The 15,654-nt window shown below is 44.0% G+C and overlaps 27 non-coding genes across 27 annotated transcripts; all 27 read right to left on the minus strand.

Annotated features, from left to right (window-relative positions):
• Nucleotides 1-66: 66 nt before the first annotated feature.
• On the minus strand, nt 67-138 carry TRNAA-UGC (transfer RNA alanine (anticodon UGC)). Its single transcript has one exon. It is a non-coding gene; the product is annotated as a tRNA-Ala (tRNA).
• A 720-nt stretch (nt 139-858) lies between these two features.
• TRNAA-CGC (transfer RNA alanine (anticodon CGC)) lies at nt 859-930 on the minus strand. Its single transcript has one exon. It is a non-coding gene; the product is annotated as a tRNA-Ala (tRNA).
• A 314-nt stretch (nt 931-1,244) lies between these two features.
• TRNAA-UGC (transfer RNA alanine (anticodon UGC)) lies at nt 1,245-1,316 on the minus strand. Its single transcript has one exon. It is a non-coding gene; the product is annotated as a tRNA-Ala (tRNA).
• Nucleotides 1,317-2,036: 720 nt separating this feature from the next.
• On the minus strand, nt 2,037-2,108 carry TRNAA-CGC (transfer RNA alanine (anticodon CGC)). The gene has a single exon. It is a non-coding gene; the product is annotated as a tRNA-Ala (tRNA).
• A 314-nt stretch (nt 2,109-2,422) lies between these two features.
• TRNAA-UGC (transfer RNA alanine (anticodon UGC)) lies at nt 2,423-2,494 on the minus strand. The gene has a single exon. It is a non-coding gene; the product is annotated as a tRNA-Ala (tRNA).
• Nucleotides 2,495-3,214: 720 nt separating this feature from the next.
• Nucleotides 3,215-3,286, minus strand: TRNAA-CGC (transfer RNA alanine (anticodon CGC)). The gene has a single exon. It is a non-coding gene; the product is annotated as a tRNA-Ala (tRNA).
• A 314-nt stretch (nt 3,287-3,600) lies between these two features.
• TRNAA-UGC (transfer RNA alanine (anticodon UGC)) lies at nt 3,601-3,672 on the minus strand. Its single transcript has one exon. It is a non-coding gene; the product is annotated as a tRNA-Ala (tRNA).
• A 720-nt stretch (nt 3,673-4,392) lies between these two features.
• On the minus strand, nt 4,393-4,464 carry TRNAA-CGC (transfer RNA alanine (anticodon CGC)). The gene has a single exon. It is a non-coding gene; the product is annotated as a tRNA-Ala (tRNA).
• Nucleotides 4,465-4,778: 314 nt separating this feature from the next.
• TRNAA-UGC (transfer RNA alanine (anticodon UGC)) lies at nt 4,779-4,850 on the minus strand. Its single transcript has one exon. It is a non-coding gene; the product is annotated as a tRNA-Ala (tRNA).
• A 720-nt stretch (nt 4,851-5,570) lies between these two features.
• TRNAA-CGC (transfer RNA alanine (anticodon CGC)) lies at nt 5,571-5,642 on the minus strand. Its single transcript has one exon. It is a non-coding gene; the product is annotated as a tRNA-Ala (tRNA).
• Nucleotides 5,643-5,956: 314 nt separating this feature from the next.
• Nucleotides 5,957-6,028, minus strand: TRNAA-UGC (transfer RNA alanine (anticodon UGC)). Its single transcript has one exon. It is a non-coding gene; the product is annotated as a tRNA-Ala (tRNA).
• Nucleotides 6,029-6,748: 720 nt separating this feature from the next.
• Nucleotides 6,749-6,820, minus strand: TRNAA-CGC (transfer RNA alanine (anticodon CGC)). Its single transcript has one exon. It is a non-coding gene; the product is annotated as a tRNA-Ala (tRNA).
• Nucleotides 6,821-7,134: 314 nt separating this feature from the next.
• TRNAA-UGC (transfer RNA alanine (anticodon UGC)) lies at nt 7,135-7,206 on the minus strand. The gene has a single exon. It is a non-coding gene; the product is annotated as a tRNA-Ala (tRNA).
• Nucleotides 7,207-7,926: 720 nt separating this feature from the next.
• TRNAA-CGC (transfer RNA alanine (anticodon CGC)) lies at nt 7,927-7,998 on the minus strand. The gene has a single exon. It is a non-coding gene; the product is annotated as a tRNA-Ala (tRNA).
• Nucleotides 7,999-8,312: 314 nt separating this feature from the next.
• On the minus strand, nt 8,313-8,384 carry TRNAA-UGC (transfer RNA alanine (anticodon UGC)). Its single transcript has one exon. It is a non-coding gene; the product is annotated as a tRNA-Ala (tRNA).
• Nucleotides 8,385-9,104: 720 nt separating this feature from the next.
• On the minus strand, nt 9,105-9,176 carry TRNAA-UGC (transfer RNA alanine (anticodon UGC)). The gene has a single exon. It is a non-coding gene; the product is annotated as a tRNA-Ala (tRNA).
• A 315-nt stretch (nt 9,177-9,491) lies between these two features.
• On the minus strand, nt 9,492-9,563 carry TRNAA-UGC (transfer RNA alanine (anticodon UGC)). Its single transcript has one exon. It is a non-coding gene; the product is annotated as a tRNA-Ala (tRNA).
• Nucleotides 9,564-10,283: 720 nt separating this feature from the next.
• Nucleotides 10,284-10,355, minus strand: TRNAA-CGC (transfer RNA alanine (anticodon CGC)). The gene has a single exon. It is a non-coding gene; the product is annotated as a tRNA-Ala (tRNA).
• A 314-nt stretch (nt 10,356-10,669) lies between these two features.
• On the minus strand, nt 10,670-10,741 carry TRNAA-UGC (transfer RNA alanine (anticodon UGC)). The gene has a single exon. It is a non-coding gene; the product is annotated as a tRNA-Ala (tRNA).
• Nucleotides 10,742-11,461: 720 nt separating this feature from the next.
• Nucleotides 11,462-11,533, minus strand: TRNAA-CGC (transfer RNA alanine (anticodon CGC)). The gene has a single exon. It is a non-coding gene; the product is annotated as a tRNA-Ala (tRNA).
• Nucleotides 11,534-11,847: 314 nt separating this feature from the next.
• On the minus strand, nt 11,848-11,919 carry TRNAA-UGC (transfer RNA alanine (anticodon UGC)). The gene has a single exon. It is a non-coding gene; the product is annotated as a tRNA-Ala (tRNA).
• A 720-nt stretch (nt 11,920-12,639) lies between these two features.
• Nucleotides 12,640-12,711, minus strand: TRNAA-UGC (transfer RNA alanine (anticodon UGC)). The gene has a single exon. It is a non-coding gene; the product is annotated as a tRNA-Ala (tRNA).
• Nucleotides 12,712-13,026: 315 nt separating this feature from the next.
• On the minus strand, nt 13,027-13,098 carry TRNAA-UGC (transfer RNA alanine (anticodon UGC)). The gene has a single exon. It is a non-coding gene; the product is annotated as a tRNA-Ala (tRNA).
• Nucleotides 13,099-13,818: 720 nt separating this feature from the next.
• On the minus strand, nt 13,819-13,890 carry TRNAA-CGC (transfer RNA alanine (anticodon CGC)). Its single transcript has one exon. It is a non-coding gene; the product is annotated as a tRNA-Ala (tRNA).
• Nucleotides 13,891-14,204: 314 nt separating this feature from the next.
• On the minus strand, nt 14,205-14,276 carry TRNAA-UGC (transfer RNA alanine (anticodon UGC)). The gene has a single exon. It is a non-coding gene; the product is annotated as a tRNA-Ala (tRNA).
• A 720-nt stretch (nt 14,277-14,996) lies between these two features.
• Nucleotides 14,997-15,068, minus strand: TRNAA-CGC (transfer RNA alanine (anticodon CGC)). Its single transcript has one exon. It is a non-coding gene; the product is annotated as a tRNA-Ala (tRNA).
• Nucleotides 15,069-15,382: 314 nt separating this feature from the next.
• Nucleotides 15,383-15,454, minus strand: TRNAA-UGC (transfer RNA alanine (anticodon UGC)). Its single transcript has one exon. It is a non-coding gene; the product is annotated as a tRNA-Ala (tRNA).
• Between the last annotated feature and the right edge of the window lie 200 nt (nt 15,455-15,654).

A 15,654-nucleotide genomic window follows, 5' to 3' on the forward strand; every position in this document is an offset into this window, starting at 1 on the left:
ACATTGGCGCTTCCGGTATGGGATCCAGTAGCGGAAGGGGGCCTTAGCAGTTTGTAGAAGAAAAGCTGGAGATGCCGGGGATTGAACCCGGGGCCTCATACATGCAAAGCATGCGCTCTACCACTGAGCTACATCCCCTTTGACGTTCGCTATGGAGATGCACAATGAGTAGATTCGTACGGCACACCACTTTTCAGAATCTACCTGCTGTCATTGAGTACCTGGTAAATGGCAAGTTCTATCAATGGTACAGGTTTCTCTGCCTGAAATTATATTAAAGCTTGATAAGATCCTCTAAAAACTTGGCTTCTCAAGCAGGTTGCTTAAGGGGTAATATTGGATGTTAAACTCTCATTCATGCCAATCATTCATTTCCTAACCTCTTCTTGTCATCTTTATCTCCTCCATCACTTCCTGACTCTTGATGCTGCTTAATTGCTTGCAAAGGCCTGGATTAAATCCTGCATTGAATCTTAAATCATCCTCCTGTGTGGCCTAAAAGAAAAAGTCTGGTACACACCATGCAATTTCCCATCAGACAGATGGGTCGATAGATAATCTTCGACAGATCCGATCGGATTTCCGATCGATTTTCTGATCACTTCAATGCAAATCGATCAGAAAAACGATCGGCAATCAGATCGGACCTGATCTATTCGACCCATCTATCTGGCGGGAAATTGCATAGTGTGTACGAGGCTGAAGTGCATTTTATTGGCTCTATTCCAAGGTGCATAGCGTTTGCATGAAAGTCAGAAATATTGACACCTCACTAAGCATCTGTAACAGGAAACATTGGCGCTTCCGGTATGGGATCCATTAGCGCAAGGGGGACTTTGCAGTTTGTAGAAGAAAAGCTGGAGATGCCGGGGATTGAACCCGGGGCCTCATACATGCGAAGCATGCGCTCTACCTCTGAGCTACATCCCCCAATGCTGTCAGCAACGTCGTGGTACCTCAGCAGGCCTTTATCTCCTACAGCAGAAAATGGTAATTAGCAGCTGTTTAAGTTGGAAAGTGATGTTACGGATCATTTTTAAAATTTTTCAGTATATCCGCATTTGGCTAAGGGACAATTTTTTTCCCACAAAATAGGTGGAACCTTTTATTTCACGAACAATAAGAGTTTGCATTAAAGTCAGAATTGTTGACACCTCACTAAGCATCTGCAGCAGGAAACATTGGCGCTTCCGGTATGGGATCCAGTAGCGGAAGGGGGCCTTAGCAGTTTGTAGAAGAAAAGCTGGAGATGCCGGGGATTGAACCCGGGGCCTCATACATGCAAAGCATGCGCTCTACCACTGAGCTACATCCCCTTTGACGTTCGCTATGGAGATGCACAATGAGTAGATTCGTACGGCACACCACTTTTCAGAATCTACCTGCTGTCATTGAGTACCTGGTAAATGGCAAGTTCTATCAATGGTACAGGTTTCTCTGCCTGAAATTATATTAAAGCTTGATAAGATCCTCTAAAAACTTGGCTTCTCAAGCAGGTTGCTTAAGGGGTAATATTGGATGTTAAACTCTCATTCATGCCAATCATTCATTTCCTAACCTCTTCTTGTCATCTTTATCTCCTCCATCACTTCCTGACTCTTGATGCTGCTTAATTGCTTGCAAAGGCCTGGATTAAATCCTGCATTGAATCTTAAATCATCCTCCTGTGTGGCCTAAAAGAAAAAGTCTGGTACACACCATGCAATTTCCCATCAGACAGATGGGTCGATAGATAATCTTCGACAGATCCGATCGGATTTCCGATCGATTTTCTGATCACTTCAATGCAAATCGATCAGAAAAACGATCGGCAATCAGATCGGACCTGATCTATTCGACCCATCTATCTGGCGGGAAATTGCATAGTGTGTACGAGGCTGAAGTGCATTTTATTGGCTCTATTCCAAGGTGCATAGCGTTTGCATGAAAGTCAGAAATATTGACACCTCACTAAGCATCTGTAACAGGAAACATTGGCGCTTCCGGTATGGCATCCATTAGCGCAAGGGGGACTTTGCAGTTTGTAGAAGAAAAGCTGGAGATGCCGGGGATTGAACCCGGGGCCTCATACATGCGAAGCATGCGCTCTACCTCTGAGCTACATCCCCCAATGCTGTCAGCAGCGTCGTGGTACCTCAGCAGGCCTTTATCTCCTACAGCAGAAAATGGTAATTAGCAGCTGTTTAAGTTGGAAAGTGATGTTACGGATCATTTTTAAAATTTTTCAGTATATCCGCATTTGGCTAAGGGACAATTTTTTTCCCACAAAATAGGTGGAACCTTTTATTTCACGAACAATAAGAGTTTGCATTAAAGTCAGAATTGTTGACACCTCACTAAGCATCTGCAGCAGGAAACATTGGCGCTTCCGGTATGGGATCCAGTAGCGGAAGGGGGCCTTAGCAGTTTGTAGAAGAAAAGCTGGAGATGCCGGGGATTGAACCCGGGGCCTCATACATGCAAAGCATGCGCTCTACCACTGAGCTACATCCCCTTTGACGTTCGCTATGGAGATGCACAATGAGTAGATTCGTACGGCACACCACTTTTCAGAATCTACCTGCTGTCATTGAGTACCTGGTAAATGGCAAGTTCTATCAATGGTACAGGTTTCTCTGCCTGAAATTATATTAAAGCTTGATAAGATCCTCTAAAAACTTGGCTTCTCAAGCAGGTTGCTTAAGGGGTAATATTGGATGTTAAACTCTCATTCATGCCAATCATTCATTTCCTAACCTCTTCTTGTCATCTTTATCTCCTCCATCACTTCCTGACTCTTGATGCTGCTTAATTGCTTGCAAAGGCCTGGATTAAATCCTGCATTGAATCTTAAATCATCCTCCTGTGTGGCCTAAAAGAAAAAGTCTGGTACACACCATGCAATTTCCCATCAGACAGATGGGTCGATAGATAATCTTCGACAGATCCGATCGGATTTCCGATCGATTTTCTGATCACTTCAATGCAAATCGATCAGAAAAACGATCGGAAATCAGATCGGACCTGATCTATTCGACCCATCTATCTGGCGGGAAATTGCATAGTGTGTACGAGGCTGAAGTGCATTTTATTGGCTCTATTCCAAGGTGCATAGCGTTTGCATGAAAGTCAGAAATATTGACACCTCACTAAGCATCTGTAACAGGAAACATTGGCGCTTCCGGTATGGGATCCATTAGCGCAAGGGGGACTTTGCAGTTTGTAGAAGAAAAGCTGGAGATGCCGGGGATTGAACCCAGGGCCTCATACATGCGAAGCATGCGCTCTACCTCTGAGCTACATCCCCCAATGCTGTCAGCAGTGTCGTGGTACCTCAGCAGGCCTTTATCTCCTACAGCAGAAAATGGTAATTAGCAGCTGTTTAAGTTGGAAAGTGATGTTACGGATCATTTTTAAAATTTTTCAGTATATCCGCATTTGGCTAAGGGACAATTTTTTTCCCACAAAATAGGTGGAACCTTTCATTTCACGAACAATAAGAGTTTGCATTAAAGTCAGAATTGTTGACACCTCACTAAGCATCTGCAGCAGGAAACATTGGCGCTTCCGGTATGGGATCCAGTAGCGGAAGGGGGCCTTAGCAGTTTGTAGAAGAAAAGCTGGAGATGCCGGGGATTGAACCCGGGGCCTCATACATGCAAAGCATGCGCTCTACCACTGAGCTACATCCCCTTTGACATTCGCTATGGAGATGCACAATGAGTAGATTCGTACGGCACACCACTTTTCAGAATCTACCTGCTGTCATTGAGTACCTGGTAAATGGCAAGTTCTATCAATGGTACAGGTTTCTCTGCCTGAAATTATATTAAAGCTTGATAAGATCCTCTAAAAACTTGGCTTCTCAAGGAGGTTGCTTAAGGGGTAATATTGGATGTTAAACTCTCATTCATGCCAATCATTCATTTCCTAACCTCTTCTTGTCATCTTTATCTCCTCCATCACTTCCTGACTCTTGATGCTGCTTAATTGCTTGCAAAGGCCTGGATTAAATCCTGCATTGAATCTTAAATCATCCTCCTGTGTGGCCTAAAAGAAAAAGTCTGGTACACACCATGCAATTTCCCATCAGACAGATGGGTCGATAGATAATCTTCGACAGATTCGATCGGATTTCCGATCGATTTTCTGATCACTACAATGCAAATTGATCAGAAAAACGATCGGAAATCAGATCGGACCTGATCTATTCGACCCATCTATCTGGCGGGAAATTGCATAGTGTGTACGAGGCTGAAGTGCATTTTATTGGCTCTATTCCAAGGTGCATAGCGTTTGCATGAAAGTCAGAAATATTGACACCTCACTAAGCATCTGTAACAGGAAACATTGGCGCTTCCGGTATGGGATCCATTAGCGCAAGGGGGACTTTGCAGTTTGTAGAAGAAAAGCTGGAGATGCCAGGGATTGAACCCGGGGCCTCATACATGCGAAGCATGCGCTCTACCTCTGAGCTACATCCCCCAATGCTGTCAGCAGTGTCGTGGTACCTCAGCAGGCCTTTATCTCCTACAGCAGAAAATGGTAATTAGCAGCTGTTTAAGTTGGAAAGTGATGTTACGGATCATTTTTAAAATTTTTCAGTATATCCGCATTTGGCTAAGGGACAATTTTTTTCCCACAAAATAGGTGGAACCTTTCATTTCACGAACAATAAGAGTTTGCATTAAAGTCAGAATTGTTGACACCTCACTAAGCATCTGCAGCAGGAAACATTGGCTCTTCCGGTATGGGATCCAGTAGCGGAAGGGGGCCTTAGCAGTTTGTAGAAGAAAAGCTGGAGATGCCGGGGATTGAACCCGGGGCCTCATACATGCAAAGCATGCGCTCTACCACTGAGCTACATCCCCTTTGACGTTCGCTATGGAGATGCACAATGAGTAGATTCGTACGGCACACCACTTTTCAGAATCTACCTGCTGTCATTGAGTACCTGGTAAATGGCAAGTTCTATCAATGGTACAGGTTTCTCTGCCTGAAATTATATTAAAGCTTGATAAGATCCTCTAAAAACTTGGCTTCTCAAGCAGGTTGCTTAAGGGGTAATATTGGATGTTAAACTCTCATTCATGCCAATCATTCATTTCCTAACCTCTTCTTGTCATCTTTATCTCCTCCATCACTTCCTGACTCTTGATGCTGCTTAATTGCTTGCAAAGGCCTGGATTAAATCCTGCATTGAATCTTAAATCATCCTCCTGTGTGGCCTAAAAGAAAAAGTCTGGTACACACCATGCAATTTCCCATCAGACAGATGGGTCGATAGATAATCTTCGACAGATCCGATCGGATTTCCGATCGATTTTCTGATCACTTCAATGCAAATCGATCAGAAAAATGATCGGCAATCAGATCGGACCTGATCTATTCGACCCATCTATCTGGCGGGAAATTGCATAGTGTGTACGAGGCTGAAGTGCATTTTATTGGCTCTATTCCAAGGTGCATAGCGTTTGCATGAAAGTCAGAAATATTGACACCTCACTAAGCATCTGTAACAGGAAACATTGGCGCTTCCGGTATGGGATCCATTAGCGCAAGGGGGACTTTGCAGTTTGTAGAAGAAAAGCTGGAGATGCCGGGGATTGAACCCGGGGCCTCATACATGCGAAGCATGCGCTCTACCTCTGAGCTACATCCCCCAATGCTGTCAGCAACGTCGTGGTACCTCAGCAGGCCTTTATCTCCTACAGCAGAAAATGGTAATTAGCAGCTGTTTAAGTTGGAAAGTGATGTTACGGATCATTTTTAAAATTTTTCAGTATATCCGCATTTGGCTAAGGGACAATTTTTTTCCCACAAAATAGGTGGAACCTTTTATTTCACGAACAATAAGAGTTTGCATTAAAGTCAGAATTGTTGACACCTCACTAAGCATCTGCAGCAGGAAACATTGGCGCTTCCGGTATGGGATCCAGTAGCGGAAGGGGGCCTTAGCAGTTTGTAGAAGAAAAGCTGGAGATGCCGGGGATTGAACCCGGGGCCTCATACATGCAAAGCATGCGCTCTACCACTGAGCTACATCCCCTTTGACGTTCGCTATGGAGATGCACAATGAGTAGATTCGTACGGCACACCACTTTTCAGAATCTACCTGCTGTCATTGAGTACCTGGTAAATGGCAAGTTCTATCAATGGTACAGGTTTCTCTGCCTGAAATTATATTAAAGCTTGATAAGATCCTCTAAAAACTTGGCTTCTCAAGCAGGTTGCTTAAGGGGTAATATTGGATGTTAAACTCTCATTCATGCCAATCATTCATTTCCTAACCTCTTCTTGTCATCTTTATCTCCTCCATCACTTCCTGACTCTTGATGCTGCTTAATTGCTTGCAAAGGCCTGGATTAAATCCTGCATTGAATCTTAAATCATCCTCCTGTGTGGCCTAAAAGAAAAAGTCTGGTACACACCATGCAATTTCCCATCAGACAGATGGGTCGATAGATAATCTTCGACAGATCCGATCGGATTTCCGATCGATTTTCTGATCACTTCAATGCAAATCGATCAGAAAAACGATCGGCAATCAGATCGGACCTGATCTATTCGACCCATCTATCTGGCGGGAAATTGCATAGTGTGTACGAGGCTGAAGTGCATTTTATTGGCTCTATTCCAAGGTGCATAGCGTTTGCATGAAAGTCAGAAATATTGACACCTCACTAAGCATCTGTAACAGGAAACATTGGCGCTTCCGGTATGGCATCCATTAGCGCAAGGGGGACTTTGCAGTTTGTAGAAGAAAAGCTGGAGATGCCGGGGATTGAACCCGGGGCCTCATACATGCGAAGCATGCGCTCTACCTCTGAGCTACATCCCCCAATGCTGTCAGCAGCGTCGTGGTACCTCAGCAGGCCTTTATCTCCTACAGCAGAAAATGGTAATTAGCAGCTGTTTAAGTTGGAAAGTGATGTTACGGATCATTTTTAAAATTTTTCAGTATATCCGCATTTGGCTAAGGGACAATTTTTTTCCCACAAAATAGGTGGAACCTTTTATTTCACGAACAATAAGAGTTTGCATTAAAGTCAGAATTGTTGACACCTCACTAAGCATCTGCAGCAGGAAACATTGGCGCTTCCGGTATGGGATCCAGTAGCGGAAGGGGGCCTTAGCAGTTTGTAGAAGAAAAGCTGGAGATGCCGGGGATTGAACCCGGGGCCTCATACATGCAAAGCATGCGCTCTACCACTGAGCTACATCCCCTTTGACGTTCGCTATGGAGATGCACAATGAGTAGATTCGTACGGCACACCACTTTTCAGAATCTACCTGCTGTCATTGAGTACCTGGTAAATGGCAAGTTCTATCAATGGTACAGGTTTCTCTGCCTGAAATTATATTAAAGCTTGATAAGATCCTCTAAAAACTTGGCTTCTCAAGCAGGTTGCTTAAGGGGTAATATTGGATGTTAAACTCTCATTCATGCCAATCATTCATTTCCTAACCTCTTCTTGTCATCTTTATCTCCTCCATCACTTCCTGACTCTTGATGCTGCTTAATTGCTTGCAAAGGCCTGGATTAAATCCTGCATTGAATCTTAAATCATCCTCCTGTGTGGCCTAAAAGAAAAAGTCTGGTACACACCATGCAAATTCCCATCAGACAGATGGGTCGATAGATAATCTTCGACAGATCCGATCGGATTTCCGATCGATTTTCTGATCACTTCAATGCAAATCGATCAGAAAAACGATCGGAAATCAGATCGGACCTGATCTATTCGACCCATCTATCTGGCGGGAAATTGCATAGTGTGTACGAGGCTGAAGTGCATTTTATTGGCTCTATTCCAAGGTGCATAGCGTTTGCATGAAAGTCAGAAATATTGACACCTCACTAAGCATCTGTAACAGGAAACATTGGCGCTTCCGGTATGGGATCCATTAGCGCAAGGGGGACTTTGCAGTTTGTAGAAGAAAAGCTGGAGATGCCGGGGATTGAACCCAGGGCCTCATACATGCGAAGCATGCGCTCTACCTCTGAGCTACATCCCCCAATGCTGTCAGCAGTGTCGTGGTACCTCAGCAGGCCTTTATCTCCTACAGCAGAAAATGGTAATTAGCAGCTGTTTAAGTTGGAAAGTGATGTTACGGATCATTTTTAAAATTTTTCAGTATATCCGCATTTGGCTAAGGGACAATTTTTTTCCCACAAAATAGGTGGAACCTTTCATTTCACGAACAATAAGAGTTTGCATTAAAGTCAGAATTGTTGACACCTCACTAAGCATCTGCAGCAGGAAACATTGGCGCTTCCGGTATGGGATCCAGTAGCGGAAGGGGGCCTTAGCAGTTTGTAGAAGAAAAGCTGGAGATGCCGGGGATTGAACCCGGGGCCTCATACATGCAAAGCATGCGCTCTACCACTGAGCTACATCCCCTTTGACGTTCGCTATGGAGATGCACAATGAGTAGATTCGTACGGCACACCACTTTTCAGAATCTACCTGCTGTCATTGAGTACCTGGTAAATGGCAAGTTCTATCAATGGTACAGGTTTCTCTGCCTGAAATTATATTAAAGCTTGATAAGATCCTCTAAAAACTTGGCTTCTCAAGGAGGTTGCTTAAGGGGTAATATTGGATGTTAAACTCTCATTCATGCCAATCATTCATTTCCTAACCTCTTCTTGTCATCTTTATCTCCTCCATCACTTCCTGACTCTTGATGCTGCTTAATTGCTTGCAAAGGCCTGGATTAAATCCTGCATTGAATCTTAAATCATCCTCCTGTGTGGCCTAAAAGAAAAAGTCTGGTACACACCATGCAATTTCCCATCAGACAGATGGGTCGATAGATAATCTTCGACAGATTCGATCGGATTTCCGATCGATTTTCTGATCACTACAATGCAAATTGATCAGAAAAACGATCGGAAATCAGATCGGACCTGATCTATTCGACCCATCTATCTGGCGGGAAATTGCATAGTGTGTACGAGGCTGAAGTGCATTTTATTGGCTCTATTCCAAGGTGCATAGCGTTTGCATGAAAGTCAGAAATATTGACACCTCACTAAGCATCTGTAACAGGAAACATTGGCGCTTCCGGTATGGGATCCATTAGCGCAAGGGGGACTTTGCAGTTTGTAGAAGAAAAGCTGGAGATGCCAGGGATTGAACCCGGGGCCTCATACATGCAAAGCATGCGCTCTACCTCTGAGCTACATCCCCCAATGCTGTCAGCAGTGTCGTGGTACCTCAGCAGGCCTTTATCTCCTACAGCAGAAAATGGTAATTAGCAGCTGTTTAAGTTGGAAAGTGATGTTACGGATCATTTTTAAAATTTTTCAGTATATCCGCATTTGGCTAAGGGACAATTTTTTTTCCCACAAAATAGGTGGAACCTTTCATTTCACGAACAATAAGAGTTTGCATTAAAGTCAGAATTGTTGACACCTCACTAAGCATCTGCAGCAGGAAACATTGGCGCTTCCGGTATGGGATCCAGTAGCGGAAGGGGGCCTTAGCAGTTAGTAGAAGAAAAGCTGGAGATGCCGGGGATTGAACCCGGGGCCTCATACATGCAAAGCATGCGCTCTACCACTGAGCTACATCCCCTTTGACGTTCGCTATGGAGATGCACAATGAGTAGATTCGTACGGCACACCACTTTTCAGAATCTACCTGCTGTCATTGAGTACCTGGTAAATGGCAAGTTCTATCAATGGTACAGGTTTCTCTGCCTGAAATTATATTAAAGCTTGATAAGATCCTCTAAAAACTTGGCTTCTCAAGCAGGTTGCTTAAGGGGTAATATTGGATGTTAAACTCTCATTCATGCCAATCATTCATTTCCTAACCTCTTCTTGTCATCTTTATCTCCTCCATCACTTCCTGACTCTTGATGCTGCTTAATTGCTTGCAAAGGCCTGGATTAAATCCTGCATTGAATCTTAAATCATCCTCCTGTGTGGCCTAAAAGAAAAAGTCTGGTACACACCATGCAATTTCCCATCAGACAGATGGGTCGATAGATAATCTTCGACAGATCCGATCGGATTTCCGATCGATTTTCTGATCACTTCAATGCAAATCGATCAGAAAAACGATCGGCAATCAGATCGGACCTGATCTATTCGACCCATCTATCTGGCGGGAAATTGCATAGTGTGTACGAGGCTGAAGTGCATTTTATTGGCTCTATTCCAAGGTGCATAGCGTTTGCATTAAAGTCAGAAATATTGACACCTCACTAAGCATCTGTAACAGGAAACATTGGCGCTTCCGGTATGGCATCCATTAGCGCAAGGGGGACTTTGCAGTTTGTAGAAGAAAAGCTGGAGATGCCGGGGATTGAACCCGGGGCCTCATACATGCGAAGCATGCGCTCTACCTCTGAGCTACATCCCCCAATGCTGTCAGTAGCGTCGTGGTACCTCAGCAGGCCTTTATCTCCTACAGCAGAAAATGGTAATTAGCAGCTGTTTAAGTTGGAAAGTGATGTTACGGATCATTTTTAAAATTTTTCAGTATATCCGCATTTGGCTAAGGGACAATTTTTTTCCCACAAAATAGGTGGAACCTTTTATTTCACGAACAATAAGAGTTTGCATTAAAGTCAGAATTGTTGACACCTCACTAAGCATCTGCAGCAGGAAACATTGGCGCTTCCGGTATGGGATCCAGTAGCGGAAGGGGGCCTTAGCAGTTTGTAGAAGAAAAGCTGGAGATGCCGGGGATTGAACCCGGGGCCTCATACATGCAAAGCATGCGCTCTACCACTGAGCTACATCCCCTTTGACGTTCGCTATGGAGATGCACAATGAGTAGATTCGTACGGCACACCACTTTTCAGAATCTACCTGCTGTCATTGAGTACCTGGTAAATGGCAAGTTCTATCAATGGTACAGGTTTCTCTGCCTGAAATTATATTAAAGCTTGATAAGATCCTCTAAAAACTTGGCTTCTCAAGCAGGTTGCTTAAGGGGTAATATTGGATGTTAAACTCTCATTCATGCCAATCATTCATTTCCTAACCTCTTCTTGTCATCTTTATCTCCTCCATCACTTCCTGACTCTTGATGCTGCTTAATTGCTTGCAAAGGCCTGGATTAAATCCTGCATTGAATCTTAAATCATCCTCCTGTGTGGCCTAAAAGAAAAAGTCTGGTACACACCATGCAAATTCCCATCAGACAGATGGGTCGATAGATAATCTTCGACAGATCCGATCGGATTTCCGATCGATTTTCTGATCACTTCAATGCAAATCGATCAGAAAAACGATCGGAAATCAGATCGGACCTGATCTATTCGACCCATCTATCTGGCGGGAAATTGCATAGTGTGTACGAGGCTGAAGTGCATTTTATTGGCTCTATTCCAAGGTGCATAGCGTTTGCATGAAAGTCAGAAATATTGACACCTCACTAAGCATCTGTAACAGGAAACATTGGCGCTTCCGGTATGGGATCCATTAGCGCAAGGGGGACTTTGCAGTTTGTAGAAGAAAAGCTGGAGATGCCGGGGATTGAACCCAGGGCCTCATACATGCGAAGCATGCGCTCTACCTCTGAGCTACATCCCCCAATGCTGTCAGCAGTGTCGTGGTACCTCAGCAGGCCTTTATCTCCTACAGCAGAAAATGGTAATTAGCAGCTGTTTAAGTTGGAAAGTGATGTTACGGATCATTTTTAAAATTTTTCAGTATATCCGCATTTGGCTAAGGGACAATTTTTTTCCCACAAAATAGGTGGAACCTTTCATTTCACGAACAATAAGAGTTTGCATTAAAGTCAGAATTGTTGACACCTCACTAAGCATCTGCAGCAGGAAACATTGGCGCTTCCGGTATGGGATCCAGTAGCGGAAGGGGGCCTTAGCAGTTTGTAGAAGAAAAGCTGGAGATGCCGGGGATTGAACCCGGGGCCTCATACATGCAAAGCATGCGCTCTACCACTGAGCTACATCCCCTTTGACGTTCGCTATGGAGATGCACAATGAGTAGATTCGTACGGCACACCACTTTTCAGAATCTACCTGCTGTCATTGAGTACCTGGTAAATGGCAAGTTCTATCAATGGTACAGGTTTCTCTGCCTGAAATTATATTAAAGCTTGATAAGATCCTCTAAAAACTTGGCTTCTCAAGGAGGTTGCTTAAGGGGTAATATTGGATGTTAAACTCTCATTCATGCCAATCATTCATTTCCTAACCTCTTCTTGTCATCTTTATCTCCTCCATCACTTCCTGACTCTTGATGCTGCTTAATTGCTTGCAAAGGCCTGGATTAAATCCTGCATTGAATCTTAAATCATCCTCCTGTGTGGCCTAAAAGAAAAAGTCTGGTACACACCATGCAATTTCCCATCAGACAGATGGGTCGATAGATAATCTTCGACAGATTCGATCGGATTTCCGATCGATTTTCTGATCACTACAATGCAAATTGATCAGAAAAACGATCGGAAATCAGATCGGACCTGATCTATTCGACCCATCTATCTGGCGGGAAATTGCATAGTGTGTACGAGGCTGAAGTGCATTTTATTGGCTCTATTCCAAGGTGCATAGCGTTTGCATGAAAGTCAGAAATATTGACACCTCACTAAGCATCTGTAACAGGAAACATTGGCGCTTCCGGTATGGGATCCATTAGCGCAAGGGGGACTTTGCAGTTTGTAGAAGAAAAGCTGGAGATGCCAGGGATTGAACCCGGGGCCTCATACATGCAAAGCATGCGCTCTACCTCTGAGCTACATCCCCCAATGCTGTCAGCAGTGTCGTGGTACCTCAGCAGGCCTTTATCTCCTACAGCAGAAAATGGTAATTAGCAGCTGTTTAAGTTGGAAAGTGATGTTACGGATCATTTTTAAAATTTTTCAGTATATCCGCATTTGGCTAAGGGACAATTTTTTTTCCCACAAAATAGGTGGAACCTTTCATTTCACGAACAATAAGAGTTTGCATTAAAGTCAGAATTGTTGACACCTCACTAAGCATCTGCAGCAGGAAACATTGGCGCTTCCGGTATGGGATCCAGTAGCGGAAGGGGGCCTTAGCAGTTAGTAGAAGAAAAGCTGGAGATGCCGGGGATTGAACCCGGGGCCTCATACATGCAAAGCATGCGCTCTACCACTGAGCTACATCCCCTTTGACGTTCGCTATGGAGATGCACAATGAGTAGATTCGTACGGCACACCACTTTTCAGAATCTACCTGCTGTCATTGAGTACCTGGTAAATGGCAAGTTCTATCAATGGTACAGGTTTCTCTGCCTGAAATTATATTAAAGCTTGATAAGATCCTCTAAAAACTTGGCTTCTCAAGCAGGTTGCTTAAGGGGTAATATTGGATGTTAAACTCTCATTCATGCCAATCATTCATTTCCTAACCTCTTCTTGTCATCTTTATCTCCTCCATCACTTCCTGACTCTTGATGCTGCTTAATTGCTTGCAAAGGCCTGGATTAAATCCTGCATTGAATCTTAAATCATCCTCCTGTGTGGCCTAAAAGAAAAAGTCTGGTACACACCATGCAATTTCCCATCAGACAGATGGGTCGATAGATAATCTTCGACAGATCCGATCGGATTTCCGATCGATTTTCTGATCACTTCAATGCAAATCGATCAGAAAAACGATCGGCAATCAGATCGGACCTGATCTATTCGACCCATCTATCTGGCGGGAAATTGCATAGTGTGTACGAGGCTGAAGTGCATTTTATTGGCTCTATTCCAAGGTGCATAGCGTTTGCATTAAAGTCAGAAATATTGACACCTCACTAAGCATCTGTAACAGGAAACATTGGCGCTTCCGGTATGGCATCCATTAGCGCAAGGGGGACTTTGCAGTTTGTAGAAGAAAAGCTGGAGATGCCGGGGATTGAACCCGGGGCCTCATACATGCGAAGCATGCGCTCTACCTCTGAGCTACATCCCCCAATGCTGTCAGCAGCGTCGTGGTACCTCAGCAGGCCTTTATCTCCTACAGCAGAAAATGGTAATTAGCAGCTGTTTAAGTTGGAAAGTGATGTTACGGATCATTTTTAAAATTTTTCAGTATATCCGCATTTGGCTAAGGGACAATTTTTTTCCCACAAAATAGGTGGAACCTTTTATTTCACGAACAATAAGAGTTTGCATTAAAGTCAGAATTGTTGACACCTCACTAAGCATCTGCAGCAGGAAACATTGGCGCTTCCGGTATGGGATCCAGTAGCGGAAGGGGGCCTTAGCAGTTTGTAGAAGAAAAGCTGGAGATGCCAGGGATTGAACCCGGGGGCTCATACATGCAAAGCATGCGCTCTACCACTGAGCTACATCCCCTTTGACGTTCGCTATGGAGATGCACAATGAGTAGATTCGTACGGCACACCACTTTTCAGAATCTACCTGCTGTCATTGAGTACCTGGTAAATGGCAAGTTCTATCAATGGTACAGGTTTCTCTGCCTGAAATTATATTAAAGCTTGATAAGATCCTCTAAAAACTTGGCTTCTCAAGCAGGTTGCTTAAGGGGTAATATTGGATGTTAAACTCTCATTCATGCCAATCATTCATTTCCTAACCTCTTCTTGTCATCTTTATCTCCTCCATCACTTCCTGACTCTTGATGCTGCTTAATTGCTTGCAAAGGCCTGGATTAAATCCTGCATTGAATCTTAAATCATCCTCCTGTGTGGCCTAAAAGAAAAAGTCTGGTACACACCATGCAAATTCCCATCAGACAGATGGGTCGATAGATAATCTTCGACAGATCCGATCGGATTTCCGATCGATTTTCTGATCACTTCAATGCAAATCGATCAGAAAAACGATCGGAAATCAGATCGGACCTGATCTATTCGACCCATCTATCTGGCGGGAAATTGCATAGTGTGTACGAGGCTGAAGTGCATTTTATTGGCTCTATTCCAAGGTGCATAGCGTTTGCATGAAAGTCAGAAATATTGACACCTCACTAAGCATCTGTAACAGGAAACATTGGCGCTTCCGGTATGGGATCCATTAGCGCAAGGGGGACTTTGCAGTTTGTAGAAGAAAAGCTGGAGATGCCGGGGATTGAACCCAGGGCCTCATACATGCGAAGCATGCGCTCTACCTCTGAGCTACATCCCCCAATGCTGTCAGCAGTGTCGTGGTACCTCAGCAGGCCTTTATCTCCTACAGCAGAAAATGGTAATTAGCAGCTGTTTAAGTTGGAAAGTGATGTTACGGATCATTTTTAAAATTTTTCAGTATATCCGCATTTGGCTAAGGGACAATTTTTTTCCCACAAAATAGGTGGAACCTTTCATTTCACGAACAATAAGAGTTTGCATTAAAGTCAGAATTGTTGACACCTCACTAAGCATCTGCAGCAGGAAACATTGGCGCTTCCGGTATGGGATCCAGTAGCGGAAGGGGGCCTTAGCAGTTTGTAGAAGAAAAGCTGGAGATGCCGGGGATTGAACCCGGGGCCTCATACATGCAAAGCATGCGCTCTACCACTGAGCTACATCCCCTTTGACGTTCGCTATGGAGATGCACAATGAGTAGATTCGTACGGCACACCACTTTTCAGAATCTACCTGCTGTCATTGAGTACCTGGTAAATGGCAAGTTCTATCAATGGTACAGGTTTCTCTGCCTGAAATTATATTAAAGCTTGATAAGATCCTCTAAAAACTTGGCTTCTCAAGGAGGTTGCTTAAGGGGTAATATT

Source organism: Hyperolius riggenbachi, chromosome 4, assembly GCF_040937935.1.
Source record: "Hyperolius riggenbachi isolate aHypRig1 chromosome 4, aHypRig1.pri, whole genome shotgun sequence".
NCBI lineage: Eukaryota > Metazoa > Chordata > Amphibia > Anura > Hyperoliidae > Hyperolius > Hyperolius riggenbachi.